The 13709-nt window shown below is 39.9% G+C and overlaps 1 pseudogene across 1 annotated transcript in view; it reads left to right on the forward strand.

The window, feature by feature from the left end:
* Positions 1 to 13709, forward strand: part of LOC311616669 (guanylate-binding protein 6-like) — a 98060-nt pseudogene that overhangs the window by 59282 nt on the left and 25069 nt on the right. The gene's annotated exons all lie outside the window — the stretch shown is intronic.

Consider the following 13709-nt stretch of genomic DNA (forward strand, 5'->3'; position numbering starts at 1 on the left):
TATAACAGAAGTTTGCAAACTTGGCCTATAGGTTAAACCTATATGTAAATATCTGCTTTCTTATGGTTTCATAACAGCAACGAAAATAATTTTATGGTTGGGGGTCACCACAACATGAGAAACTGTGTTAAAGGGTCATGGCATTAGAAAGGTTGAGAAACACTGCTCTAGAAGGAAAGCATCCCTGCCAACCCATTTTTGACCTTTGGTTTTCAGAATTGTAAAAAATAAATTTGTGCTATTTTTAGACATTAAGTTTGTGATAACTTTGTATAGCAACTATAGGAAATGAATATATCATGAATTAAAAAAAGGAAAATATTTTTATTTAGTTAATATAATACACTTATTAAATATTAGAGTTATTTATTTGGACTGTTTGTTCAATTATCATTATGTACCTACTGGGGGCCCAGTGCATGAATTTGTGCACCTTGAAAGGAACTGTGGGCTACAAGGCTGCAGTGGACAGAGGAACAGGTCTTGGCCCATTCTTTGTGCCCTTGCCCACATGCCCCTAATCTCTTGTCTGCCTGCAGCCCTGCTCCCACTGCCACCACTCCCACACACTGATGGTACCGGCCCTGCTCGCACCCACTGATGGCACGGAGCAATTGGGGTTGGCACTGTCAGTGAATGTGAGTGGGGGCTGCTGCCCCAATCGCTTCTCAGGAGCAGGGGGAGGTGGAGAAACCCTGAGGGGCTATTGTGGCCAACAATCACCACTCATACCCACTGACAATGCCAAGCAATCGGGGCTGGCTCTGGGTGTGATTGGTGGCTCCAGTGCTGACATTGAGTGTAAGCAGGGTGGTGCCAGCAGCAGGTGCGAATGCTGGGTGACACCGCAGCATATGGGAGCAAAGAATTTTTAGTAACCACCAGAGGCTTGCCCTGATGACAGCGAACTGTGCCTTGCCTTGGTCTGGCACCCCACTCACCTCTTCCACCATCCCGCCATGGTCAACACCTGCCATATTCCACACTCTTCCTCCTGCTGCTGATGCCTGCCATGTTCCATGTGTGCCTCCTGGTGGCCAGCACACATCATAGTGACCGGTTGCTCAGTTGTTCCACTGTTCAGTCTGTTTATTATATAGGATAAGGACCTTAAAAAATAAATAATACTACATAGGCAGTAATAAGTAAATTTAAAAAAAAAATCTGACTAGTGATTAATATTTTTTGGAATAAGAATCAACAGTCTTTCTTAACTTTAGTTTTAGTCTAATTTATATTTCCTGGAAACAAAATTACTTCTTTAGGGGATACTCATTATTGACTAAGGATCCAACACATAAATTTTAAAGGACATTAAAGCCCAGGTTGGGCTGTTGTGGCAAAGCATGGAACTTGGTTGGACAGTTTATAAAGAGGAATCTCTGAAAGGTCAGGGGCCTCTAGGGGGAGCTGCCCAAAGGTGGCAACCCCTGCCTTGACTTTTACAAATAAGTGTGAGTCCCTGAGTGTTTTACTGGAATCTTTATGTTTAGTCTTTAGACGTCCTTGCTTAAAGGACACTGCAGATGCACGTGTCTTCTCAGGGATACTTACCCTGCTGATAGTTTATAGAAGTTAATTTTAGTTCAAGCTATTGCTACAATAAAAGCCTAAGGAGGCAGGTGAACAGGGCTGATTGGTTTCTCAATCCAAGCAGTCTCTAGCCCTCCCTTTCTGAGAAACGTGTGTCAGAGCAATCATTCAGTCAATGCTCAGGGTCTGTCAGTCAGCCCCAGCAAGTGGTTCACTGTGTGAGGATTGAACACAACGATGAGGCAGAAAATTGAAAACGAAAGTAACTGCACAGTAAGTAATTGGAGCCAACTTGTTATTTCCAAGTTTGAGGGGATTGTTTCTCAGCTAAGGTTTCACAATGGGACAACAGCTGTCCACAGAACAACATCAATATATCACAGTGCTTAAACAGTTATTAAAAGCAAGTGGTGCCTCTGTTACAGAACAACTAAAGAGCCTGTTACAGGCTGTTATAATTTACAGGTAGGATTGGGCCTAAATGGGCAGTCGGACATTTCTTTCACAATCCAGGACTACTGGCTCCAAACTTCTTGCCTGCCTGCCTTCATGATTGCCCCTAACTGCTTCTGTCTGCCAGCCTAATCATCCACTAACCACTCCCCTGCCAGCCTGATTGATGCCTAACTGCTCTGCTGCCAGCAAAATTGACCTTAACTGCCCTTCCCTGCAGGCCTGGTCATCCCTAACTGCTCTCCCTTGCAAGCCTGGTCCCTCCAAACTGCCCTCCCCTACTGGCCATTTGTGTCCACATGGGGTCAGTCATCTTTGACCACATTGGGGCAACCATCTTGTGTGTTGGAGTAATAATCAATTTGCATGTTATTATTTTATTAGATAGGAGGATAGAGGCCTAGTGCATGGGTGGGAGCCAGCTGGTTTGCCCTAAAGGGTGTCCCAGATCAAGGTGGGGGTTCCCTTGGGGCGTGGGGCAGCCTGAGTGAGGGGCCTGTGGTCACACTCCCTGGCAACCCAAACAGAGGCCCTGGTATCTGGGATTTATTGATTTTCTATAATTGAAACTTTGTTGCCTTGAGCAGAGGTCAAGGCAAGCCAGGGCTGTGGAAACCTGGCTTCCTCTATCGCCAGGGGCAACTCAAGCCTCTTGCTTTCTTCAGCTTTGTGACTGCCACCATTTTTGTTGGTGTTAATTTATCTTCTATAATTGAAACTTTGTAGCCTTAAGTGGAGGCCAAGGCAGGTGGAAAGCTTGGCTTCCTCTATTGCCAGGGTAACCCAAGCATCCTGCTCTTTGTGGCCACAGCCATCTTGTTTAGGTTAATTTGCATACTCACTCCTGATTGTCTGTTGGGTATGGCTCTTAGATGTAGTGGAGGTTTGGTCAATTCTCATATTATTCTTTTGTTAGATAGGATAATCGTTTGTTCCTTGGTGTTGGAATGCTAGACCTTAATTTCTGGGAACAAGTAGGCAGGAATTTAAAGAGAAATCAAGCCCAAGGAAAGTTTGAAAGGAGGAATCTCCAAAAGGTCAGGGCCTTTAGAGGGAGCTGGCTGAAGGCAGAAACCACTACCTTGACTTTTCCAGGACTCATTGGAATGATCTGAGCTTCTGCGTATTTTATGTTTTAGTCTTTAGATGTCCTTGCTTAAAGGACACTGCAGACATATGTGTCTTCACAAGGATGCATACCCTGCTGATAGTATCTAGAAGTTAATTTTAATACAAGCTACTGGTACAATAAAGGCCTAAGGTGTCAGGTGAACAGGGCTGTTTGGTTTCTCAAAAACAAGTGTCAGAGTAATCTTTCAGTAGTTGTTCAGGGTCTGCTGGTCAGCCCCTGCAGGTTATGATTGAAAGAATGAAGAGATAGATGAATGATTGGATGAATTAATGAATGTAACATTTGTTTATAATTTTGAGGAGTAATACTTTTTTTTTCCTGTAATTTTTAGTCAACAAAGTAAAGATATGCTGAGAATGTAATGTTCTTGGATCTGCTGGAACCAAAATATAACAAGATCCCAAATAACATTATATTTTACATTCAGGAACTGGTGCTAGGCTCTTGATAAATGTATTGGGAAAAACAACTACGAAGTGCATCGTCTCTCACAGAGCTGGGATTGAGCTTTGCACCTCTCTATCTCTGAGTCACAGAATGAGTTTAGTGCAAAAGGCTTTTGATTTTAAGTAAATATTCCAAGTGATTTTCCATCTAGGGGACTGAGTGTTTTATTAGAAGTAAATAAACTTGTTTAAAATAAACCTGTGGACTCCACAAACAACAAAGGAAGTTACTGTAACTCCCAAATATAACGTTTCTCTTCTTACCCTCCAAATTGTACACACTTTCAGCGATTGTTTTTTTATTATCTTAACCATTTTTAAGTTTATAGTTCAGTAGTGTTGAGAATAGCCACATCGTTCTATAACAGATCTCAGAACTTTTCCCATCTTGCAACACTGAAACTCTACTCCTATTAAACAACTCACCATTTCCTCCTCTCTATAACCTCTGATGACCAACATTCTACTTTCTTTTTCTAAGACGTTGACTAGTCATTTTTGAAATAAGCTCCCATAAAGATTTTGGAGCTAGAAGAACAATTTCCTAGGCCATTCAAGTCCACTTGAAATGGCATTTCCCATCATTGTAATCAGATTGAATCTGGAAACAATGAAGAGCTATTTGTACAATAAGCTTAATTCGTGGAAATCCATTACTTTTCAGTTCTAGAAAAATAAGAACTAATAATTTTAAGTTCCAAATTCATAGCAGACTGCATAAAAAGTGTTCAAGGACAACTAAACCATTGTCCCTTAAGGATGCCTTTGCAGACACCTCCTTCTTCCATTGGGACTGCCTGTTTCATGGTCTAGAAAAATCTGATGGCATGGGCAGTAATGGCTTGGCTAAGAACTTCACCAGGCACCAATTCCCACAAAATGTGTATTCAATTTTACTCTTGTCCAGCTACGGTATGTTTTGCCCCAGAATTTCCAAAACAAGGGTACCTGTGCACTATTTGCAATGCTCAATTTTTTAAAAAAATTTCTTTATTGGTTAAGGTATCACATATTTGTCCTCAACCCCCCATTCCAATCCCCTCCACTCATGCTCCCAACACCCTATTGTCCTCAACCACTGGTTAGGCTCATATGTACGCACATAAGTCCTCTGGTTGATCTCTCCCTTTTATACCCACCCTCCCTTTAAGGTCCAACAGTCTTACACATGGCTGCTTATCTCTGAGTCTGTTCTTGTTCATCAGTCTATGTTGTTCACCATTTCCCCTAGATGAGTGAGATCATGTCCTACTGGAAATATACTTATAAGAATAAAAAATGAGACAAGCAATAATCGTTATGCTGAAAGGCATGTGAATCAATCTGTAGAGATTTTCTTTCTGGGCCACCAGTTCTTTTGAGACCCAATTTCAATGTCAAACAGTTCCTTATATGTACATGTTAAAATTTTATATACAGCCTCTTTCTCTGTTGCAGCAGAATAACTACTGGGTACCACATTATTAAATAATAAAGCATTATTATTTTAAGACAGGTCCAACAATTCTTGATAGAGAGGAATATGGGTACTGGTATGTTTATGAAAAATAATTTGAAATGCCTGCTGAAGCAGAGGTCCAGGTTGCAAGTTGCAGCAGAGAGGTAAACCATGAAAAATGACTGCTACCTTGCTTTGCTAAACAGTTGGATTTTCTCTTAAAAACAAAGTGATGAACAGGGAAAAGAAAATAGAATAGGTGGAGGAGCGAGAGATGGATTAAAATGCTAGAGAGAAAGGCTTTGGAGGAGTGGATGGTTTGTTGTTCTTCACAAAACTGATAGGCAAAGATATATAAAGAAATATGTATCCCTAGCTCACATGCTTAGTAAAATCTATGTTTATAGCTGAATTTTGAATAATATTAAATTTGGGAAGAGAATTATAAGAGAACCTATATCTAGCTCTGTCTCTGATTCTTTACATCCCAAAACCGAGAGATCAGCATCATACTGTAAATTCCAGAAAATGACAAAATATAGTCTTAGCTAGCCCTGAAAAACCACTTAAGTGTTGTGGTAAGTGAGTGGAATCAGTCCTTGGCCCATTTTCCCTTTTGGGAGAGCATGCTCTTTGAGGTTATATGTTTGAGTTAGAGGAATGTATTTTGGTATAATGAGTATTCTCAATACAGTGAATAAGTCTATCATGACTTAGCATGTGAAATGAGCTCTGGAAGTGAATTCCTGTGAAAAGGAATGGAGGTCCTTTCCAGATATTTTGGAACTGATTTCTGTTCTTTATTATGTCTAATGATAATTCCTTGCATAAAGTTGAAATAGATGCTCCCTGGATGATGAACTAGAGATGATGTATTACCAGAACTAGAAAAAGTCTCAGAAAAAAAATGAGTAATTGTGAACAGCCTGTGGCAACAAGGCTGTGGCAGCAGCTTAAGAACTGGAAAGGAGGGCTACACATCACTCATGGTGACTATTCAAAAAGGAACACAAGAGGAATTCACAAACTGATGGAGCGTCCACTGAGCAAATTGGGTCTACAACAGAACAGGACATAGATGCCCACCTCAGATTCAGGAATGAGCCAGATCACATGGACTAGCTCCAGAAAAAAATGGAAGCCAGAGGTGCAGCACAGTTGTGACTGCTGCCAATGGGCCTGGGCATCACAGAGTGGCACAGTAGGACTTAACAATGCATGAGCCATACATATGTATGTGGCAAATTGACAGCACTGGACTACTAGTTCCCAATCACAGTTTCATGGTACCTAACTGCATATTCTGGATATGTGACTGCTGCCATTCCAGTGTATTATGTTGACGATTATTGTGGCTTTAGGAAAACAACTCTGCCATGTGTTCATATATCCAGCAAATACCAATCTAATCAATGTATTGCATTCTCTGCACAATCTATTCAGAAATGAATGTGATCCCTAGAATAAGATGGACTTTTCATGGTCCTATCATCTTCAGGCAATGTGGTGATAAAATGATAACATGCGTAGCTCACACAATAGCTATGAAAGGCCATCAGGTAGAATAGGTTTCTAGGTGATACTCTTGTCTTTGAAAAAAAAAAAAAAAGCATTTGGACATTAAACACAGCACTGCAATGCATGTTGGGAAATACTGAGCTTGAAGGTCATAGAGGGCTGGTTAGTCACCTGATTAGCCTGTGCCTGAAAAATATCTCAACCATCTCTCTCTCTCTCTCTCTCTCTCTCTCTCTCTCTCTCTCTCTCTCTCTCTCTATCTCTCTCTCTCTCTCTCTCCATTCTTTTTTTTTTTTTTTTATCCAATAAAACATAATACCCAAGTGTGGTTTGTGGTCCAGGCACCATCAAAAGGGTCTCCTAATTCAAACTTCAAGGAAATGTTACTTTCAGATGCTTCCTTCCTATAAGATCCAATGCTGATGGTGAAAGGGGAGACAGAATATCAACAGTCAACTTGGAATTCCTATACCATCAATACATGTGAGTAATATTGGGTCATGCAACCAGGTCAGTGAGTCCTTATAGAAGTTGTAGCCTCAGAAGAACTTGGACAGAGAACTATAGCTAGGCAGTCCTCACCCCTGGTCATTGGACAAGAGAAACTGCTGCTTCAGAAGATTCTTGGAGCAGAAAGCAAGAGGGGGATCATTAATGCTTCCCCTTCTCATTCCTACAAAAGCCTTTGCCATGCATAGCAAAACAATACCTTGAAAAGAATCAGCACAGCGGTGGTGAGAGGAGGCCAACTCAACCACAGACTGACTTCTCTCAATCCACATTGCCATTGTAATAGGCTGGCTAGTACACAATCACTTGGACCCTTTCCACGTTTCATATCTAACAAGTCCGTTAAACTCAGTAGCTAGGATGGTAATGGATAACTGAATAACTCTCAATTATATGTTTGCAGAACAGGTGTATTGTTGCCTACACCTTTGGAGTGTACACATCAACAGCTCAGAGAACATAGAAACTAAACTGCAGAAGATTCATACTTCAGTGGGACACTTATCAGCAATATACCCACAGTCCCACCTAGACACTTTTTTAAAAAAAAAATCTCTTTAATTGGCTTAGTCCAGATTCATGAAGTTCTTAGTTTAGTTCCATCCTCCAGGGAGGACTGATCATGCTGCTGTGTCTGCTTCTCTTAGTGATCCCGATGAAATGCTGTTTCCAAATGAAAGGGAGGTTCTGTGAGCAAGCTGTACCTATGTTAGTTGTTCAGGGACCACATCAGAACCAGCTCTGCCTCCAAAGTTTGGATGGGCAGTGGTCTTCCTATATTTGATGTGCTTTTTCTGATATTTTAGCAGCTGATCAGGGTGTTGGTGGACTATTGGTAAAGGCAGTCTATTGAATATACTCTTCTGACCCCTGCACAGCTGCGTAAGAGCCACCATTGGCCTAGAACATTTCATTACATGAAGATTAGGAGGTCAAACCACCTATGCTCAGCTTATTGCCTTGTTTGGGAATATTTTTCCCTGTTCTGGGCTTGATGAGTGCTTTTTCACTATTCTTAAAGAGTGTGTCACATGGCACCTTGCCATCTCCACTGCTATCACCTGGAGGTGAGAGAAGGGAGTCCTTCACTTGCAATACAAGAGAGCTGTGTGCAGACAATCTCCCTATACTAGCTGCAAGGCAAGGCCTACTGGCCATGGGAGATTAGTGCTTGCTATTGAAACTGATCTCTTCTCTGTGTGAGTTATATCTTTCTTGAAGACCCTGACACCTGCAAAGCATGCAGTGTGTTGATGTCCTGGGACTGCTGTGCCTGGTGGTAGCCATTATTATGCTTTTTGTTATCCTCCAGATAGTGGACCACTCCCACCAGTAACAGTGTAATAGGTGGCAACAGGTGGCACATTAGTTTTGTGACAACCTAGGTAGGCTATGGTACCTAGTTGTATGGTAAAACGTGAGTGTAAATGTGATATTTATTTTTTAAGATGTAATTAACATTTTAAGCAGGAATCTTTGAATAAAGCAGTTTATTCTCCATAATGTGAGCAGGCCTCAATCTATCAGCTGAAGACTTCAAAAGCAAAGTCTGATTTTGCCTAAAAAAGAATTTCTTTAAGATGGTAATATAGAAATCCTGATGTGTTTCCAACTTGGTGCCTGATAGATTTTGAAGTAAAGAATGCACTGTATGCTCTTACCTAAATTTTTAGCCTGCAGGAATTTGTCAGCCCTACAATTGATCCAGTTCCTTAAAATAAATCTCTGCCTCTATCTCTGCCTCTTTTTCCTCTCCCCCTCTCATTCTTTTCCTTTCTGTATTGGTGTGTGTGTGTGTGTGTGTGTGTGTGTGTGTGTGTGTGTTTGTACGCGCGCGCAGCCTATAATATAAACACACATACAATTCTGGAGAATGATGACTGGTATACCATAACTACCAAACAAATTTAACAACTGTGTTGTGGAAGAGGAAGCAATTTTGAGTATTTCCTAGGCATATGGAAATACAAGATGAACTTGAAATATCTGCAAAAAATAGTAACGTATAAAAACTGCAGAATGCATTTAAAAATGATCCTGTGAACGACTAAAATTAAAATTAGCATTATTAATGTAAAAATTCAGAAGATAAATTCCACAGCAGGTTAGAGTCAATTGAAGAGAGATTGAATGACACAAATCAGGGAAAATGTAAGAAACACCTGGAATCAAAGTAAAAAAAATAATAAATTCACACCTGAAAAAATCAGAACAAAATTATACAATACAAATGTAAATTGTCTAAAGGTGTTTACAGAGAAAGGATAATTTTTTTAAAATGGTAAGCTGACTCCTTGGCAGTATCAATGGAGGTCAGACAAAAGTGCAATGATATTTTTAAGTTATTGAAAAATGTGATCCTCAACCAAAACTAAAATGTTTCAAGTATAAGTGCAAAGTTCATATTTGGAGGGGAGAAAAAAATTAAGGAGGAGAAGGTGCAGGAAGAAGAGGAAGAGGAGAAACATGGAAAGAAAATGGCTACTTTTACCCAAGAAAAGAGGCTTGGAACATATCTTTTCCAAATAGTCCTCAGAAGAAAACACTTTGGGGTTACCAGGTCAGCAGAGGGCGAGCGGGGTTGGGGGTTTTATGTTAATTTTATGTACCAAATCTCTAATTTTATGTTAATTTTATGTACAAAATCTCTAATTTTATGTTAATTTTATCTGCTCTTTTTAATGCCAAAGTACATTATTATGATTTTTTAAACAGTCAACACTTATTGTTTCACATATCTATTACAGTTTTGGATCTGCATTTACTTTCATATTGCAGACATTATATTTCGGCTATCACCATTATATTTCGGCTATGAGATATGTGCAACCATCACCATTCAAGTTTAGACCATTTTCATCATCTTGAAAGTGAAACCTAGTACACTTTAGCTTTTACCTCCCCGTTCCCCCCATACTCTTACCCAATCCTAAGCAGCCACCTCTACTCTCATATCTATGAATTTGGCTATTTTGGGCATTTCATATGAATTAAATACTAAAATACATGATTTTAATAATGAATTCTTTCACTTAGCATAATGCTTTCAAGGCTCATCCATAAAATGAATTTCCAACATGGCTCTAAGCATGCCTAGTAACCGTCAAAGTCTCCACCTGCCTACGCAACATTATCTATGATCCAGGTCCCAATTGATTTTTCTACTTTATTCCTAGTGAGCCCACTACACTGGCTACATTGGGCTTAGTTAATATCTAGTATTTACCTCCTACTTTTGTATATTTGCTCATTCCCTTCCTTTGCCTTAAAATACCTTTCATCTAATCACTCTTTTTTCAAAAGTGAGTCATTCTTTAATACCTAACAGAAATAAGCCTTTTCTATGAAGTTATCTATAAACTGTCCTAACCCTCCCTAGTAAAAATAATTGTTGCTTTTGTCGAGACAAACACTTTTTTTCTACTATCATTTATTAATACTGATCACATCTTGTTTTATTTTATATTTCCCTCCTTCAAGTTTTAGATTATCAAAAGGTGAGAACATTACTTTGTTCATCTTTAAATTTGCAATGGCAATGGGCCTCACAAGTATATTACATGTACCAATGAAATATACCACCATGTATTGCTGGAAAACAATAGCACTGCCAAAATTAAAAATCCAAAATATAGTCAAATTATAAAGACTGATTAACTAATATTATACAATATGGTTACATTACTACCCTGAAAGTAAGAATTCTAGTATATAATCTCATATTAAAAGACAAACATTCTCATGAGAACATAATGAGTAGTATTATTATATATCACATATTAAAGAAGGAAATTTCAATTTTCAGATTTTAATTTATGTTATTGTATTCAATGTAACAGCTTTCTTGGAACAAGTATTTCATTTTAGTAATTTACTTATGATAAATCTATAAAAATAAATCTAACATCTAGCTGCTGCTGCTTTATTTTTACTATGTTGTCAGAGAGCCGATTTCAACCAAGCATACTGGTGAAAGTGGAAATAATATTTAAATGTCTTTGAAACCAACTCAGAATATTCTAGGCACAGAAAAATAAACAATGAAACTCACTCAAAATTGTTCTAATAACACAGCTCCCACCTATACCCGTCCAGAAGAGAACAGTTATAACAAAAATACTTTGATTACACAGTTTTAAAAAATAGTCTATTAGAGTGGAATCTTGTACAATTACATATTTTTTCTGATTTATTATTCAGATGAAAATGCAAATATAGGGAACAAAACTTAATAGACAATAAAACCAGAATAAGACAATATTTGTGACACTTTTTAACTTTAAAATACTTGTTGATGGTTATGACTTCTTTGTTCATTTTGAATGTTCACTTTTGAGTTAGTTTGTATTTGTATATTTCACTGAAAGAAACACTGGAAATATAAACTCAGGATCCTTATTATAAGGTTCTCCCTCCTCCCAACTGGTGGGCGGAGTTATGACACTCCTTGCATCTGTCACAGAGACATCCCCAATACATTGAGCCACCAATCAGTGCGTGTCAAAGTGTCCTGGAGCCCACCCTTCCCTGTTGTGCCTTGGGTCCAACCCTCTCCTGTTCCTCCTCTTAAAAGGACCCCCAGATCAGCCATGTGCTGCTGATCCTCCATGTCCACCCCACTAAGGCCCGCCTTAGTCACCCTCCCCCCATCCCCTTTCCTCCCAGCCCTGGGCAACCTCAGTGAAACCTATGACAAGGAAAGCACATGAGTCACCAGGCAAGTAGGATCTCAGGACTGCCCTGTGGTCAGACACCAGGCTGAGATTCTGATTGCTGATCTTCCATGTCCAGGAGGCAGCCCTGCTGTGTCCATCCCCCTTCCCAATTCCTTCAATCCTGATTTCTCTACCTCCGTAATGAGTCCTGCTCATTACTGGGGAATAAACTTTACTTTAAAATATCTTGGTCAGTTTCCTGCGCCTCAAACTTTACACTTACACTCCCCCACAGAGCCTCCACAAAGAAAAACAACAAACAACAGTAAGTGGGAGAATATGCTACAAAATACTAGGGTCTATCTCTTGATAGGGAAAATAGGAGTTTTATACACACAGTTATTGATAATGAAGAAGAATAAATTAATACTAAGTTGTTTGTTTTTTTTTTAAATCCATAAATGAAAAGGCAGTCTTAGCATAAAATTACTATAACAACAATAAGAAAAACCTCATTGCCTTTCCAAAGTACTTCTGAGAGAGTCCCTGCAGACCTGTCAGCCTGCTGTTACTGGCTCACATTCACCCCTGCAGCTCTGTGTTTTTGTGGGGTCAGGAAAGGTAAGCCCCCTGAGCAGGGGGTGCCAGACAGGGATTTTCAAGCTGGTGTGAAAGAAACTTCAACCACCCTGCATTTCTTCCGGGGGCGGGGAAGAAGGAGAGAGGGGGTGAAGGTCCCACACATAACTTCTCAGAAAAGGATGTGTCCTTTTGATTTTGATTTCAGTTTCTCTCAACCACACTGAAAATAGCTTCACTGTCATATTCCCCTTCTTCATTATCAGCTTCTAAAGAAAACTGTGAGCACCCTGAGGATCCAGACTCAGGAGGAGCAAGGCAGCAAGAGGGAAGAACTTATCCATTGTCTGCATTTTAGGAGACAGGTAAGTTGGTTCAGAGACTTGGATTTCCATGCACGTGTTCATTAAGTAACATCAACAAGAAGAATGCATGCTCCAGCACAGCACACCTGGCTCTGGAGGCAAGAGTCTCCACTGTCAGCTCTAGAGGCAACTGGCTGATGGTGGGGGCAGAGGAAGGTGCCCCCCCAGGGCTATAAGCTGGAGGCAGCTCAGCCCCTCTGTTTGGATGGAAGGCTGCTGCAGGGCAGAGGGCACAGCTTGTTCCTGGGATGCCCAGCTCCTTCTTGGGCACCCTCCCAGGCTGCACAAAGAGCCCTGCCCAGTGGACGGAGGGGTGCACCCTACATCACCTGTTTGAAGGAGCTGAAGTCCTTTCTGTGACTGAGGAAGGAAACCTGTTCTTTCCTAAGAACCGCTGGTTGCAGTCATTTCCTCCATCTTACCCTTCCCATCTCAGACATTTTCCTGGTGCCTGTGGGACATTGAAAAAACAGAGGGAAGATGATCCTTAACATAAAATTTAAACATGAAAACATACTTTATTGCATTAACTGTATTTAGTATTCCAAAGATTGTATAAAGTGGTATTTAGATGAAATACTTCATTCTCACATATTTTAATCAACTATTAAAAATACCTATTAAAAAAAAAAAAAAGACAAAATCAGTTTGGTTCGATGGATAAAGAATCTGTCTCCAGACTGAGGGGACCCGGGTTTAATTTCGGTCAAGGGCATGTACCTTGGTTGCTGGCACCCAAGTGTGTGGGAGTGTGCAGGAGGTAGCTGATCTATTTTTCTCTCTTATCAATGTTTCTAGCTCTCTATCACTCTCTCTTCCTCTCTGTAAAAAAATAAATAAAATATATGAAAAAAATACCTATATGTTCTAAGCCAGGTTTTCATTCTGCAGTTTTAAAATGTTTAGACCCTACCAAAAAATTACATCAGTTATTTTTTTTTAGGTTCAGTTGTTTTGCTGAGTCCATTGTAAGAATGAAAAAAGTTTCTCAGTTTTTTTTTTGTTTGTTTGTTATAAACTTCTGTAAACTAGCATCAGAAAAGTGGGAGGAGGAGAGGGAGCCAGGAGGAGTGAGAAGGA

Source organism: Pipistrellus hanaki (assembly GCF_964339955.1).
Source record: "Pipistrellus hanaki genome assembly, chromosome: 2".
In the NCBI taxonomy this organism is placed as follows: domain Eukaryota; kingdom Metazoa; phylum Chordata; class Mammalia; order Chiroptera; family Vespertilionidae; genus Pipistrellus; species Pipistrellus hanaki.